The sequence below is a fragment of the Dreissena polymorpha genome, chromosome 1, assembly GCF_020536995.1.
Source record: "Dreissena polymorpha isolate Duluth1 chromosome 1, UMN_Dpol_1.0, whole genome shotgun sequence".
Lineage (NCBI taxonomy): Eukaryota > Metazoa > Mollusca > Bivalvia > Myida > Dreissenidae > Dreissena > Dreissena polymorpha.
In genome coordinates this window covers 187,786,901-187,804,814 of record NC_068355.1, presented here as the reverse complement: position 1 = coordinate 187,804,814, position 17,914 = coordinate 187,786,901, and the positions used below count along the sequence as shown (strand labels likewise).

The 17,914-nt window shown below is 36.7% G+C and overlaps 1 long non-coding RNA gene across 1 annotated transcript; it reads left to right on the top strand.

The window, feature by feature from the left end:
• The first annotated feature begins 2,806 nt into the window (after positions 1–2,806).
• LOC127864291 (uncharacterized) lies at positions 2,807–17,914 on the top strand. The gene is made up of 11 exons (XR_008041679.1): positions 2,807–3,317; positions 3,552–3,709; positions 5,557–5,618; positions 6,392–6,453; positions 8,134–9,136; positions 9,915–10,011; positions 10,263–10,414; positions 11,741–11,886; positions 15,094–15,735; positions 15,780–15,823; positions 15,912–17,914. It is a non-coding gene; the product is annotated as an uncharacterized LOC127864291 (long non-coding RNA).

Here is a 17,914-nt window from a genome sequence, read left to right as displayed (position 1 = left end):
TGACTTGCGGCATTGTGGTATAATCTGCATCACAATTATCACAAATTCTTGTTTGACTAGACAGCAATGACACTTTTTTAGCTGAGTATTTTTATACGGATTAGAAGATGTTGTTTTCCATTTCCCATTCTCTTAATGATTCTAGTACATGTGTATGTCAGTTGTCAGTTAATGGCATAAGTATATGCACTCAGTTAATCCAGGAAAACGATAACTTAATGACCACACTTCTACGAGTAAAATGCATTTTTATTTGTGAAGAAGTATATAAAAATTGATTAAATTCCTGGATTTTCTCGTTTTTGCGATTCCTACAGGACCCCATGCAGTCACACATCTGTACACAGCGGACAACAACAGGCTCTCTGGTCAGCTGGGCCCCTACAGGACCCCATGCAGTCACACATCTGTACACAGCGGACAACAACAGGCTCTCTGGTCAGCTGGGCCCCTACAGGACCCCATGCAGTCACACATCTGTACACAGCGGACAACAACAGGCTCTCTGGTCAGCTGGGCCCCTACAGGACCCCATGCAGTCACACATCTGTACACAGCGGACAACAACAGGCTCTCTGGTCAGCTGGGCCTGGACGCCATGGGACAAATCCTTGGTATAGGCGGTGAGCTCCTGGGCCAGGAATTTGGGGCAAAGCTGAACGAGTCCTACCCCAAGGGTACATGTACATCCAGTCTAACCATGGGGCTCCAAAATTCAGTTCTCAGGGGCAGATATAACCTCATCTACAAGGTAGATTGTAATACAAAGAGTTTCACAGTCATTCAAATAATTTTTGGTAAAGTACGGATTTTGTCTTTTTTTCTGCTTCTTGAGGCCTGAAACTTTGGCTGCAGTTTGATACCATGGTATATGTTGTCCATTCTTTTGCGATGTGTATGTGTACGTCTGTCAACTTTTTGTCAAGGGACATTGCCTCCTAAAGTACTGGAGGGAATTAAATGAAATCTCCCAGAAATGTACCTTGGGTGTTCTTTTTTTTCTTCTTTTTTGAAACTGCATAGCCAAGAGGTTTAATATTTAGTTTGCTAAAATTGTTACCAAATTATGTCTCAAGGGTCAATACTGGCTTAGCTCTCGGATTTCCCAGTTTTACATATACATATATAGGGACAGCCAAAATCTTTGTTTGAAACTTCAAAGCCCAGGTGTTTCATATTTGGTATGGAACATCATCTAAAGGTCCCCTACATAGTTTATTTTATTAATAAACTTGGTCCTAGTGGTCATTGACTGATCCTGGTAAAACCGTCATAAAAACGTTGTGTTAAACAGCAAAGTTCCGTGGGTTTATATTTGGTCCATGTAACTGATGCCATTACTGAATGCATTGAATACATTTCTGGGATTTGTTAAGATATTTCTATCTGTTCATAGGGTCCTTATCATCACAAGTTTGGCCCAGCAAATGATGTTCCTCAACTGCAACACAGCCACTGCATCTCAACAGGTAAGTCCCAGTAATACACAGGCACTAACTCTCAAAAGGTAAGTCCCAGTTATACACAGGCACTACTTCTCAACAGGTAAGTCCCAGTAATACAAAGGCACTACCTTTCACAGGTAAGTCCCAGTTATACACAGGCACTACATCTCAACAGGTAAGTCCCAGTAATACACAGGCACTAGATCTCAACAGGTAAGTCCCAGTAATAAGTTTGTTTCATCTCTTTTGGAATGGGGCTGGGACTTTTGTATTCGGAAAAAAACTGTCTTTTCATTATTCCCCGCCATAGGAGGAGGGATATTGTTTTGGCGTTGTCCGTCCGTCCGTCTTTCCATCCGTCCGGCACTTTTGTGTCGGGGGCCATATCTTGGAAATGCTTTGGCGGATTTGATTCGTTGAAATTTGGTATGAGTATATATATGGATAAGAGGATGATGCACGTCAAATGGCATTGTACACCATCTGTTAATAACGGAGTTAAGTTCCTGTGTACCTTGAAAAAAAATCTTTTTAATATAAGCTTAGAGCTTTATCTCCTTTAACACATGAGCCAGAGCCATGAAACTTGCCATAGTTGGTCTCAATCATCTGAGGGTGATTCATATGCAACACCCATAATCCTAGGGGCTAAGGTCATGGCCCTTTGTATCTTGAAAAAAAATTTTTAATATAAGCATAGATCTTAATCTCCATTAACACATGAGCCAGAGCCATGAAACTTGCCATAGTTAGTCTCAATCATCTGGGGGTGCTTCACATTCAACATTCATAATCCTAGGGGTCAAGGTCAAGGTTACACATCGTGGTTAAAGGTCACAAATTTTATGAATTATTCATTATTTAGTCATTCTTTTACTATGCATTAATGGATTCTGTAATAACTGTCCATAGTTAATTGATTCATGAAAAATATACTATCTGCATTTTATTGTCTGCAAACCCATCACAGGTACAAATGAGTTAAAAAAATAATTAACAAAAGGCACAACCCTTCACTTATACCTTTTATTTTAGTTCTACACCCATTCATAAACAAAATTTATTTAGTAGGGGATATCAATTAACAGATTTAATTGGCTTAAGTAAAATTGAGAAATTGGTGTTGTGGTAGTTTTTGGTAACAAATACTTTAATATTGAGGATACAAGTGTGTTAAATATTACATTTTCTATGGATCAACTTGTAGAGCTGAATAGGAAAATGAAATGGAAATGGCATATATTTTTTCCTTGCTTTGGAAACCTTCACTTGTTAATTTTATTCAGTCATTTGAGAAAAATATATACTTTGTTACATTTGGAATGTGGCCGAACAACAGCCCCAAATTTATGACTCAATTTGATGAAACTTGGTCAAAATGTTTATCTTTTAATTTTTGAGTCTAAGTTTGTTTCAATGTAACATTCATCCAAAAACTAGGTCACCAGGTACAATATATAAAAACCTTCTTTTCACTTTAGAACTCACATTAATAACTAATTCTTGGTGAAACGTGGTCATAATGTTAATCTTTAATGCTTGACATTGGATTAACATCATGTGCATTCAAAAACTAGGTCACTACATGTAGTTCAAATGTTCTTAATATCTTGTTACCACTCAAGATAACTTTATTGACACTCAATCTTCATAAAACTTTATTTGAATGATTTTTGTATTTTGTCTAGACCAAGTTTGAAATCGGGTCACATCTTTCCATTAACAAGGTAAAAAAGTAAAATCATAGACCACTCTAGAAGCCATATGTATTGACTCAATCATGTTCAAACTGGGTCAGAATGTTTATCTTTACAATATCAAGGCCATTTTCGAAACTTCAAGTCTTCTACCAAAGTTTTAAGTTGAACTCAGGTAAGTCTTCAGGGCCATCCTTACCCTCTTGTTTCAATAAGCAAGATGCAGATTATTTTCAAATAAGGATATTTTGGATTGTTTTCAAATAAGGAAATTATTGATGTTTTTAAGATAATTTGTGCAATTAAGAAATATGTGGTTGTGTTTTTCAGTGTACTTAAAATACTGAATGTGTCTAATTTTAAAAGAAAATGTATGTTTTTTACTCATTCTATGTTCAAAGGTCCTCAGTCTCTCTTGCAACAACAGAAGCTGAAGTTGAAGTGTGAAAGAGAGGAAGAGTTGACATAAAATTGCTGCTTCAGCATTCATTGGAACATCAGCAGCAGCAGCAACAACAAAACTTAAAATTCAGCAATCAACAGTTCGATTGACGAAGGCTTTCAAATGTATGAGACTCGAGAAAACTTAATTGGAAATTCCCCTTTGGTGAATGTTTTCTTTAATATTTGAGTGCATAATAACAATTGAGCCTTGATTATGTGGTCAAAGTATCGTCCACGCAGGCTAATCTGGGTTAACACTTTTCAGGCTTATCTGGGTTAACACTTTACAGGCTTATCTGGGTTAACACTTTTCAGGCTTATCTGGGTTAACACTTTTCAGGCTTATCTGGGTTAACACTTTTCGCTTTAATGGTATTTTTTGTATAAAGGAAGTCTTTTTGGCAAAAATCTAGTTAAGGCCGAGTGTCGACAAAGGATTAGCCTGTGAGAACTAAACAGGCTAACTTGAGACAATACTTTACATGCATACATTTAACTCCATTTTCACAGAGTGAGGCTCAATATTGTGACCTTGTCATATACATGTGGCATTATGATTCTGTCCATGTGACCTTGTCATATACATGTGGCATTATGATTCTGTCCATTTGACCTCGTCATATACATGTGGCATTATGATTCTGTCCATGTGACCTTGTCATATACATGTGGCATTATGATTCTGTCCATGTGACCTTGTCATATAAATGTGGCATTATGATTCTGTCCATGTGACCTTGTCATATACATGTGGCATTATGATTCTGTCCATGTGACCTCGTCATATACATGTGGCATTATGATTCTGTCCATGTGACCTTGTCATATACATGTGTCATTATGATTCTGTCCATGTGACCTTGTCATATACATGTGCATTATGATTCTGTCCATGTGACCTTGTCATATACATGGGGCATTATGATTCTGTCCATGTGACCTTGTCATATACATGTGCATTATGATTCTGTCCATGTGACCTTGTCATATACATGTGGCATTATGATTCTGTCCATGTGACCTTTTCACATACATGTGGCATTAAGATTCTGTCCATGTGACCTTGTCATATACATGTGGCATTATGATTCTGTCCATGTGACCTTGTCAAATACATGTGGCATAATGATTCTGTCCATGTGACCTTGTCACGTACATGTGGCATTATGATTCTGTCCATGTGACCTTGTCATGTACATGTGGCATTATGATTCTGTCCATGTGACCTTGTCATATACATGTAGAATTATGATTCTGTCCATGTGACCTTGTCAAATACATGTGGCATTATGATTCTGTCCATGTGACCTTTTCACATACATGTGGCATTATGCTTCTGTCCATGTGACCTTTTCATATACATGTGGCATTATGATTCTGTCCATGTGACCTTTTCATATACATGTGGCATTTTGATTCTGTCCATGTGACCTTTTCATACCTTGAGAATCCACTGCATCTACAAACTATAAACTCTTTATTGTGAATTGTCATATACATGTGGCATAATGATTCTGCCAATGTGACCTGTTCATACCTTGAGCACCCACTGCATCTACAAATTATAAACTCATCAATTTTTATTACAATTTTATTTTTCCATTCCCTTGTTGCGAAATTATTTTGCCCCAACCTTACAATTCTTTGTTTTCATTTGTCTATGGCAAAATGATGTATTAAATGACGTCATTAAACAAAAAAGAAACCAGAATCAATAACGAGTTAGACAATTTTGTTCAGCCTATGTTAACTTTGTGTTGTAATTATGAGAGTTAAATAGTACTTAAGGTTACAATATACTAAATCATTTTTGTGTTCAATGCTATACCCTCTAAAGAATGGAACGTCACTTATTTGAAGACACAATTCTCTGTATGGGCATTTGCCATGACTTTATTTTTGAATATTTCTGTGTGCATGTGGTTGGGAAAACATTGTTGTATACTACAAATTCAGTGTTTTGCTTATAGGTTGGAGACTACATGAGATTTTGACAGATGGCGGGAAACCCTCATCAACTGGAGATCAGCCGGTAAAAAGGTGGCCTTAAAACAGTGACCGTTGATTCGCGTCGAGGTCTTTCTTACATACTGGATGACCTATCTTTTTTATTGTGTAAATCCATTTGGCTTGGCATGCTCTTTAAGAAAAGGTATGGGTATGGGGGTGTCTAAGCGCAAAAGTTTGACTTTTATTTTTCGTTGAAGTTGTCGGTTTCACATTGAATTTGTTAAGGAAATCTTTTGGTATATTGTGACCTAAACTTACTTTAGGTAAAAATGAAAAATCATCTGCAAGTACAAAATATGACTGGGAAAGCTGATTTTTGGTCATTTCTTAGCAAAAGAGAAGATTATAAGTGCATTAAATGCATGAATTCAGATGATTTGACCTGGAATAGTTGTTTTTCAAGTTGATCCCGCACCCTTATATAGCCGAATAAGGGCTAAATTGCTTTCCAACTTAAATTCAAAGGCATATTGGTTGACCGTGTAGCATTAATGTGCTACATGAAGTCAGAATTCAACGCCTGGGTCTCCGTGATCCAGTTACGCAACAATAGCTTGTGCGTTAAGCATTAACTTTCAAACAGAGCCCCATTTCACCAACATGGAATGGCGGACAATTTTGCAGTTTGGACAGTGCAGCAGATGCTTAGCTGAGCCAGCATTCATATTTAGTACAATCATGAATATAACAAGCTTTATCACTTCATATTATTCATAGAAATACACTTAAAATACATAAATGCATGTGTTTTTTTCATTTTATATCTATTTCTATTGGGTATTTTGACTTTTTCAGGTAGAGGAATGTCTGCGACTAAGCCGAGGGCCACTGCATAAGGGTTATCCATGGCAAAACAGGTAATAATACTAAATTATTATCATGTACACAAGCAAATAAGCATATAAATGATGCTTAAGGTGTGAAATACTGCCATAATCAGGTTTGTCTTCACTCAAACCCTTGCCGTTGTGCAATTCTCCGCGCAGTTTGAATCTATAGTTCCGCGTCCCGACACGTAAAGCTCGTGCTTTGCTGGCAGCGGAAGTTGGCACTTAACAGGTTTATCCTTGTTCCCGAGCATGTATGCAGTGCAGCTGAGTTGATTTGCTACTTGTAACCCTACAATTAGCTTGTGTTTGGTATTGTTTTCTCACAATATGCTTACAGTCATGGTCCTGGCTTGAAAGGATGTCGCATCGGACTTAAACATAGGATTGTTGTAGCAAGTGTCCCCTTCATCATGTAATTATCTTAGAGGGATCTTTTTGCCAAAATGTGGCACTTTCAGCAACCAGTTTTGTTTTTTATTTGGTACATGCTTCTCTCATTCAGTGATGTAAGGGAAGTATTGACCTTATTCGCGTGTCTTTGCATACAAAGGTGACATGGATCAATGATATTTGTTGTGTTGAGAATTCTGCGTGAAGCTGTGTCCACAGAAGAAGTACTAGAAACCCCTTTCAGGAAGCCTACATTGATCTGAGCTCCCTTTCTGCCCCTGTTAGTACATGGAACCTTATTGCTAAGCTTATAATGCTTGCCTACATATATGTATCTTGTTCATTTTAACCTTTCCTTCCAGTCTAAATATCCAACATGAGCATTTTTTTCTTTCGCTCGGTTATGAACCTCCATTTTGACCTGATTGCCACCATAAAAATAGTCAAAAGTACTTATTTTATGCCCAAAATATGAAATTTTGTGTTTTCTTGAACCTGTTAATGAGAGCTGGCAGTGCATATTGACCATCTGCTGCAGTTTAAAGGCACCCACGACATTATATGCTAGAATATATCATTGGCTGCTGGTAAATAAAGGGGCTCCGAGCGACAAGGCGCTTTCAAGATTTCACACTTTTATTGTTGCGCAACAACAAGTTATTGGAAGCTTATTGATTTCTACACTTTAAAGTATCTTTGATCTCTCATTTTTACTAATTTGTTTATTGTTTTGGATGAAATTGGATTTTTTTTGCTTTGAAATTGACATTTTTGGGGTGATTTAAAAAAAACAAATACTAAAGAGACATTATAAAAATTGCTTAGAGTGAAAATATCTAACAAATTCATTCTTTCCCCACCTCGCATAAGCCCCACGTGCCTATCCTTTTGGTTTGTTTTGGTATATTGTTGCATATATTGAACACAACAGCTTTAAATCTTAAAGGGACATTTAAGCTTTTACAGGCCTAAAATCGCCTTCTTCTGACGGAAAACACCAGCGTGTAAAAATATGATATAAAATGGCCAAATGGACAGATAATCCAGCCAAACTTAATATATTGGTGCAATATGAATAGGAAGATAATAATATGCAATAAAAACACATTTTAATCAGAATATATTTCTCCTTTAGGTTACAATTTACTAAATCATTTTTGTGTTCAATGCTATACCCTCTAAAGAATGGAACGTCATTTATTTGAAGACACAATTCTCTGTATGGGCACTTGCCATTTCTTTATTTTTGAATATTTCTGTGTACATGTGGTAGGGAAAACATTGTTGTATACTACAAATTCAGTGCTTTGCTTATAGGTTAGACTACATGAGATTTTGACAGATGGCGGGAAACCCTAATCAACTGGAGATCAGCCGGTAAAAAGGTGGCCTTAAAACAGGGACCGTTAATTCGCGTCGAGTTCTTTCTTACATGCTGGATGACCTATCTTTTTTATTGTATAAATCCATTTGGCTTGGCATGCTCTTTAAGAAAAGGTATGGGTATGGGAATGTCTAGGCGCAAAAGTTTGACTTTATTTTTCGTTGAAGTTGTCAGTTTCACATTGAATTTGTTAAGGAAACCTTTGGTATATTGTGACCTTAAAAATACTATGGGTAAAAATATGGCGGCTGTTAGTGGTTTGCATCTGACATTATGTTTGCTCTATATTTCAAAACATTGGATCATCATGAAAGTTGGTGATAAAGTTTTTTATCATAATCTCTAGTCCAAGTTTAGTTAGCAGCCAGATTGAATTTAGCACTTTCACCGTATATTTTTGTTTAATGAAGAAAAATTGACCAAATTAAACTTGTCTGGCATTGCACTCATAATAAATGTAACCCAGTCTTCTAAACAGGATTTTGTTGGCATTCCCGTTGTTCATTTATTTGGATTATGAACTGAGTGAAAAATTGCGCCCTGTCTAAGCATAAATACCATAATAATTTATGCAATTGGCGTAATTTTCTTGATAATTTACATATCTTTTGGAGAAATGTTTACATTGCAAAACTATGTAATGCTTTGTATAGTGTATGTCCTGTGTCTAACTTCATGTCACATGGTGAATTACCTTAAGTAAAGGACCTTGTAGGGATGGATAGGATGATCTCCTGCTAATGCTACTGGAGTTTCACTTTGTTGATATTTTATTTCACAGGAAAACATGTCAATTACCAACGCATATTTCCCTGAAAACCTGGCCAAGCTTATAAACAGTGCTAATGCGCCAAACGTGACCCTTCAGAGAAATGGGATTCCAGGACAAATGTCAAACCGTTACCAATCTGGGCTCCAGCAGCAGACTCAGCCGTGGTGGGCAGGTTTATAAAGCACCCATGGTCTCAATGCTCTCTGAACATCTCAATCTCTCAGAAGCCTCAGTCATGGGGGCAGGTTTATAAAGCACCCATGGTCTCAATGCTCTCTAAACATCTCAATCTCTCAGAAGCCTCAGTCATGGGGGGCAGGTTTATAAAGCACCCATGGTCTCAATGCTCTCTAAACATCTCAATCTCTCAGAAGCCTCAGTCATGGGGGGCAGGTTTATAAAGCACCCATGGTCTCAATGCTCTCTGAACATCTCAATCTCTCAGAAGCCTCAGTCGTGGGGGCAGGTTTATAAAGCACCCATGGTCTCAATGCTCTCTGAACATCTCAATCTCTCAGAAGCCTCAGTCATGGGGGCAGGTTTATAAAGCACCCATGGTCTCAATGCTCTCTGAACATCTCAATCTCTCAGAAGCCTCAGTCATGGGGGCAGGTTTATGATGTACCCATGGTCTCACTGCTCTCTGAACTGCGTTTGATTGGTAGATGGTCATCTTGTGACAAAGCCCTAACTTATCATTGGCCAAGTAACTTTTGCACAATATCCAATTAATAATTCTGTATCTCACCACTCATGGGAATTCAGAGGCTGTGTAGCTGATATTCTATTCAGGGTTATTAACTAACTTTGTGCCCATAGTTGTGTAAAGTTGTGTGAATATCTTTGTTTAAAAAAAGGAGAACGCATAAAACAGTTGCATCACTTGTAATCAAAAATGTTCGATAAAGGAACAATCATTTTGCAATATGACAAATATTCCAGAATATGTTTGTCTTTTGACGGATCTTGGTCAGTGTCTAGCAGTATCCAGGCAAACAAGCCAAGTCAGCAAAGCAGCAATAAGATCAGCAGCAGTCAAGTAAGTTGTCTTCCATGTTTGAGCTACCTGTGTATGATCTTAATTGTCTATGACACAATACATCAACAACACTGATGCACATGAAAGGTAGCTATTACATGTATTAATGCACAAATTACAGAATGACTTTCTTTATAATTTTCATTCATTATCAAACATTCGTTTCCAAACATATTTAAGCATATTGATATATTGACCATGCTTTGATTTATTGTTTGATTTAATCGCTCTGCCTCTCGTTTACTTACCAGGTTGAGCGTCGCCCAAAACCACCCAGTGCCTTGCGATGAAAACCTCCAACGGGACTGTGACCTTGCCCTTGTACACACCTAATGGTCAGGTTGACGGTCACTTGGGCTTAGATAGTCACTGCAGTAAGAAGAAACCGTGTAAGGTTTTAAAGGTACTTGATCACAGATTGAATGAGTAGTTTGACTCTGACCCGAATGACATAACTAAAGCACATTTAAAAGTACAAACATATAATTACAAAGTGTTTACCAATATTTTGCAGTATGGTATTGCAAATGGATTTTATTCCTTTTAATACATAATACTATTAATAATCACAGTGTAGAACCCAAAATAAGGCAGTTTTTAATAATGTTTGAAAAATGATATTGAGAACTCGATGACCATGTTATTTTAAATTGTTCCATCTGTATTTGTAAACAAAATGACTGCAGAACAGGGCATCACTAAGTAAATCTATTAACATTTACCATATCACTAGTTCAAAGGTAAAGGTCACTGTCACAATAATTATGAAAATCATTTCTGATCAATAACTTGTCAACAAATTGACCAACTGGCTTGATACTTCACATATACATTTGCCTTGGACAGTAGATGACCTCTATTGAAAATGGGGTTGCTAGGTCAAAGGTCACAGTCACAATACATGTGAAAATCCTTTCTGATCAATAACTCGTCAACAAATTGACCAACTGGCTTGATACTTCACATATACATTTGCCTTGGACAGTAGATGACCTCTATTGAAAATGGGGTTGCTAGGTCAAAGGTCACAGTCACAATACATGTGAAAATCCTTTCTGATCAATATCTCGTCAACAAATTGACCTATTGGCTTGATACTTCACATGTGCATTGGCCATGGACGGTAGATGACCCCTATTGAAATTGGGGTCACTAGGTTAATGGTCAAGGTCACTGTCGCAATAAGTGCGAAAATCGTGTCCGATTAATAATTTATCAAAAAATTGACTGATTGGCTTGATACTGAATATGTGCATCGGTCTTGGACAGTAGAGAATGTCTATTGAAATTTGAGTCACTAGTTCAAAGGTCAAGGTCACTGTGACATTAGGAGATGAATTGGTATTCATTCGATATGTCATCAAAGGATTGAGTGATGGGTGTCAAGGCTCTGTTTTGGAAGGCATCTGTCTCAAACGGCGGACCTTTTGTTTTTATGTAAACATTCTTTAAAAAAAAGTTTGGTGATAAACCAAAGTGAACTAATGTTTCCTCTCTAATTATTTTAGCTTCATTGCATTGAATGCCTTCACATTTTCAAGTCGCTTTACAACTCTAGAACATCATGGGCACAATGTGGGCTCTAGTTCAATATCTTGACAATGCATTGTCGATATGAAAGGTCGAAACACTGACAAGTGTTTTGTCGGGTTTAAATTAGTTTTGTTTTTCCTTGAAAACGCTAGTATTGTCTTTCATTTGTTTGAAGCATGATTTACTTTTATTCCAGAAAACCTGGGAAGCAGAGCAATGAGTATGTCCAAGGAGCATCTGCAGTCACAGCAAGTGAACCATGGGCAGTCATCGTCTCCAGATTTTGAGATCCCCATGCTTCAAAACCATCAGTCTATGAAAATCATGCAGAGCCAACCTTGGGTGAGTTTTCGTGTCATGTGCATGCTTTTTCATGGCCTCACTTTCAGAGATTGGTGGGTGCATGTAGATTTACCGTTTTATGTCCATACATCTTTCAATCCAGCTGTGTTTATTTTGGTCATGTGTGACCTAGAAAAGTATTGCTTCTTGTGTGATAAAATCAGACATATTGACAATCATGTGAACTTTCCTTCTTGTTTATTATACCCCCACAAACGAAGTTTAGGGGTGTATATAGGAGTGAGCTTGTCAGTCGGTCGGTTCGTATGAAGTGTCCACTCTCTTATTCAAGTTGTTTTCATCCGATCTGCACCAAACTTGGTCAGATGTTGTATCTAGATGATGTCTAGGTCAAGTTTGAATATGGATCATGCTGGGTCAAAAACTAGGTCACTTAGTGCGTTTTAAACATTAAGCATGGTGTCCGCTCTCTAATTCAAGTAGTTTTCATCAGAGCTTCACCAAACTTGGTTAGAATTTGTATCTAGATGATGTATAGGTAAAATTCGAACATGGGCCTTGCCGTGTCAAAAACTAGGTCACAGGGTCACTTAGTGCGTTTTAAACATTAAGGATAATGTCCGCTGTTTTTTTGTGAATGCAACATGCAAAATATTCAGTGTCAATGCGCCATGTAGGGTATTAGTCACGTCTTTGACAAAGCTCTAGTTTTGGTTAATTTTTAGCTCGGCTGTTTTTGGAGAAAACCCGAGCTATTGTCATAGCCAGCTGGTCGTCCGGCGTAGGCGTCATGCTAAAACCTTAACATTGGCCTTAACTTTTTAAATATTGAAGATAGAAACTTGATATTTGGCATGCATGTGTATCTCATGAAGCCGCACATTTTGAGTGGTACAATTTCAAGGTGAACATCATCCTTCAAGGTCTAAGGTTGGAAAAACAAATCCAAGGGAAGTAATAAGCTTTAAATGGACAAAGTTATCTGACCTGCCAACTTATATGTTTTTGTTAAATATATCAAAGTGGTGCAGTAGGTGGCATTTTGTTTCTGACAAACACATCATGGTAAAAGGTCAAGGTCATCCTTTACGGTCTACGATAAAAAATACAAATCCAAGGGAAGTAATAAGCTTTAAAGGGAGATACCTAATTAATATTGAACATAGCAACTTGATATATTTGGCATTCATGTGTATCTCATGGAGCTGCACATTTTGAGTGGTGAATCTACAGTAACGGTAGTTGCTTTTAATTATTTGCTACTAAAAATAGAGATTTGTTAGAGACAATTTTTTTCAATGGAAGTATATAATATATTTCCTTACCAAGAATTAAAGTTCTTTTCACAGTTACTGTACAGATTTATTATTTTGATTATTTATAACTCAAATGATTGATTTGCCAAAGTTTTTTTAACCAGGTTTTCCGAAGGAAAAAACTGGTTATTAGATTGGCGAATGCGGGCGGGCTGGCTGGCTGGCGGGCTGGCTGGCTGGCTGGCGGGCTGGCGGGCTGGCGGAATAAGCTTGTCTGGGCCATAACTATGTCGTTCATTGTCAGATTTGAAAATCATTTGGCACATTTGTTCACCATTATTGGACGGTGTGTCGCGCGAAATAATTACGTCGATATCTCCAAGGTCAAGGTCACACTTTGAGTTCAAAGGTCAAAAATGGCCATAAATGAGCTTGTCCGAGCCATAACTATGTCGTTCATCGTCAGATTTTAAAATCATTTGGCACATTTGTTCACCATCATTGGACGGTGTGTCGCGCGAAATAATTACGTCGATATCTCCAAGGTCAAGGTCACACTTTGAGTTCAAAGGTCAAAAATGGCCATAAATGAGCTTATCCTGGCCATAACTATGTCATTCATTGTGAGATTTTAAAATCATTTGGCACATTTGTTCACCATCATGGGACGGTGTGTCCCACGAAATAATCACGTCAATATCTCCAATGTCAAGGTCGCCACGACTAAAAATAGATTTAAAAAAAAAAAAATTTACAAAGGGGGTTAATTTTTTTTGGTCATTTCAAAAGTTCAGTTTGAGTTTTCTCCCTTTATCAGATTTTTTTTTCACAATGAAAACCTGGTTTTGTGACAATTTTGTCCCTTGTTTAATTATATAATTATCATTTCTTTCATGTTTATTACATACATGTGAACTTATGTCCATAGATACATGATCAAATCTGGCTATGATCTCTTTTAAACCACAGGCCTTGGTTGTCAGTGATGTCTGACATGGTCATAATTGACTGTGAGACCCTCCCCCCGGTTGGATTGGACAAAATTCAAGGGAAGTAATAAGCTTTAAAGGGAGATGATTTCTATACCTGCCCAATGATAAAAAGCAATTTTATTTCAAAGCAGCGCAATAGGGGGCATTGTGTTTATGACGAACACATCTCTTGTTTTAAATGATATAATTATCATTTCTTACTTGTTCTAATTTGTAAATGCTAGTTTTCATTAAATATCAGTGGACTCATGTCCATAGATACATGATGAACTCTGGGTATGATTTCTTTGATAAACCATAGGCCTAGGTTGTCAGTGTTGTCTGACTTGGTCATTTTTGACTGTCTACACTACAGACGACCCCCCCCCCCCTCCCCCGTTGGATTGGACATAATCCATGGGAAGTAATAAGCTTTAAAGGGAGATTATTTCTTTTCCTGCCAAATGATAAATATAAATTGTATTTTTCAAAGCGGCACAGTAGAGGGCATTGTGTTTCTGACGAACACATCTCTTGTTGGGTCACTAGGTCAAAGGTCAAGGTCACTGTGACCTCTAAACAAAAAAATAATAATTTCTGACAAGTTTTCGCTGCCGAGCGTAGCACTCGTTATGCGGTGCTCTTGTTCTTTCATAGTAGTAAAGTTTTCAGTCAAAAGTAAAATGTGGTTGCATCGGTGACTTTTTGCCTACTTCACAGCAGACATCTCAGAAAAACTCTTTCAACAGGTTTTATTTGCTATTGGCTAGTTGGCCCTTTTTAAATTGTTGTAAATGATAAGGAAATATTTTCCAATGGATAAATGTATGTTTATCGAATATCATCCCATATTTCCTGATTGATGGAGAGACTTAAGGTTAGTTGGTAGTAAAGTGGTTATAATTAACTTTTAATATAACTCAATGTATAAAAGTGCTATTATTGTTCTTGTTTATCATGGGTAACACACATAAAATGAAAAACTGACATTTACTGTTATGAATCTTTCTTTATTTCAGACGTCCATTGACGAAATCAAACCGGCAAATCAGAAGGACAGCCTGTTGCTACAGTTGTTAACCCCAGTCATACAGAAGAAGCTCAGAGATATAAATGCTGTTTAAGATGTGCTTGTTTCTGCATACTCCATGTCTGGTGTGAACATGTACAATTGAAGGTCTCTGCATACCCCATGTCGGGTGTGAACATGTACAATTGAAGGTCTCTACATACTCCATGTCTGGTGTGAACATGTACGATTGAAGGTCTCTACATACCCCATGTCAGGTGTGAACATGTACAATTGAAGGTCTCTACATACTCCATGTCTGGTGTGAACATGTACGATTGAAGGTCTCTACATACCCCATGTCTGGTGTGAACATGTACAATTGAAGGTCTCTACATACCCCATGTCTGGTGAGAACATGTACAACTGAAGATCTCTACATACCCCATGTCTGGTGTGAACATGTACGATTGAATGTCTCCATATACCCCATGTCAGGTGTGAACATGTACAATTGAAGGTCTCTACATACCCCATGTCTGGTGTGAACATGTACAATTGAAGGTCTCTACATACCCCATGTCTGATGTGAACATGTACAATTGAAGGTCTCTACATACCCCATGTCTGATGTGAACATGTACAATTGAAGGTATCTACATACCCGATGTCTGATGTGAACATGTACAATTGAAGGTCTCTACATACCCCATGTCTGATGTGAACATGTACAATTGAAGGTATCTACATACCCGATGTCTGATGTGAACATGTGCAATTGAATGTCTCTACATACTCCATGTCTGATGTGAACATGTACAATTGAAGGTCTCTGCATACTCCATGTCTGGTGTGAACATGTACGATTGAAGGTCTCTACATACCCCACGTCTTGTGTGAACATGTACAATTGAAGGTCTCATCTTTGAATTTGGGACAGGTGGAAAGTTAGTGACTTGATTCAGACAAAAATCGCATAATGACAAATCCCAACAAAAAGTGGAAAGCCAGAAAGTCTTGTGGCCAGCCATGTTTTTATGTGACCATCCCAGTTGTGTTCAAGGAAAAACAAAAGTTTATGTTTTATTGGAACTATTATGTTGTCAGTCATTTTATGTTGAAGGCTTTTATTAACTATATTTAAATTTATAAGATTAAGATTACTTGATAAAAGCAATAATGTAAGATATTATTTTTAAGCGCAAAATTAGCTTTGTACTTTGTCTGTTTTGTGAAATTTTATTTTGGAAATGTTAAGGAAAATATAATGCTAGTAAATATATGTCTATGCATGTTGAATTTATCATTTGTCAAACTGTTTTAATGATGCTGGTAACTTTGACAAAATTGAAAAAAAATGTATTGTTTTCATGTAATGACACATGTTTTTTTTTGCTAAACCTGTACTATAGAGGTCATAGTTACAAGAATTGTTCAGACAGGTGGAGAATGTTTATGCTATGGCTTTGATACTCTTCAGTGTGCCCATTGGTGTCAGTGTTTTTATCAATAATGTTGTTTATTGTCTTACTATTTCTTGAAAATATTGATTAATTTCAGACAAAAACATTTAATCTTCCTTAAATTGTCTATTCTGTATTTACTACCAGTTATTTAATTATTTGCTTGAACATGATTTAAAAATGACTTTTTTGTGACTTAATATGCTTTACATGTTTTGAAACTGAGTGTTTAAAAACGAAAATATGAGATGTGGGGATAATGGCAAAGTTATGATCTGATTATTTTTTGTTTTTGTAAGGTTTATTATGCTTTATATGTTTGTGTATAGACGAGATTAACTTGGCCAAGAAATCTTCATCACTGTATATATTGGTCAGTACATTTGTCATTTGTATTTGTATATAGAGCGATAGCGAAATGGTTGTATTTACAATGTAAATCATGCGTTTATTGTTGCCATTTTGACTTTCGCTGTAAACATTCATTTGTACAAACAATTTTCATCATGTACATCTTTTAGATGCCAGATAATAAAAGCAAACATTGCTTGTGGGAATGCTCATTTAAAACTTTCTTAATGATACAGAACAACACATTCTGAAGAGGCAAATATCCTTTAGGCAAAAGGAACATCTTGTTACTAGTATATGTAATGCTTTTCACTAAATAAAGTCAAGCAACTATTGAAAGATTGGTTTAACTTTGTTTTGCATTATCTTAAGAGAAATTAATTTATTCAACTTGGAAATCAGTCAATTGCAAATCAAGCGAGAGTGATGTAATATGCTAACACTTGTCAATAATTGAATTGTCTCTCTTTGTACCCAAGATAGAGGGACGTTATTGCTTGAAAAATAAAGTTGTCTCCCTTGTTAGATAATACTTTTGTTCATCTCTCAACATAACAAGTACATTCAGACAGTTATTAAAAATATGACACACTTTATACTCGGCCATCAGTTTTTATTAGGATTTTGTGGAATATTTACTAAACTAATATACGTCTATTTAATAAATTAATAGTTATGTGTGGAATTCTGTCTTAAATATGGCATGACCTATCTTTTGTTTCATTAATTCGGATCGGAATAATTTTAGGAAATGGTATGGTTATGAGGGTCTCTACGTGCAAAATGTTGCTTTTTGTGTTAAAGATATGGCTTGTAGATTGAATTTGTTATGGAAATATCATAGTTTATGTGACTTAAAGAGATATACATGTTTATGTTAGTGATGTGTTTTTGCTGATCCAAGTCTGTTCCTGCACACTATTTAAAGTAGATAACTACAAGTGATCTCATTTAAATGGAAATAGTATTGTACTGTGGAAAAGTGTTGTGAGTTCAAATAAAAATATTATGAACCGT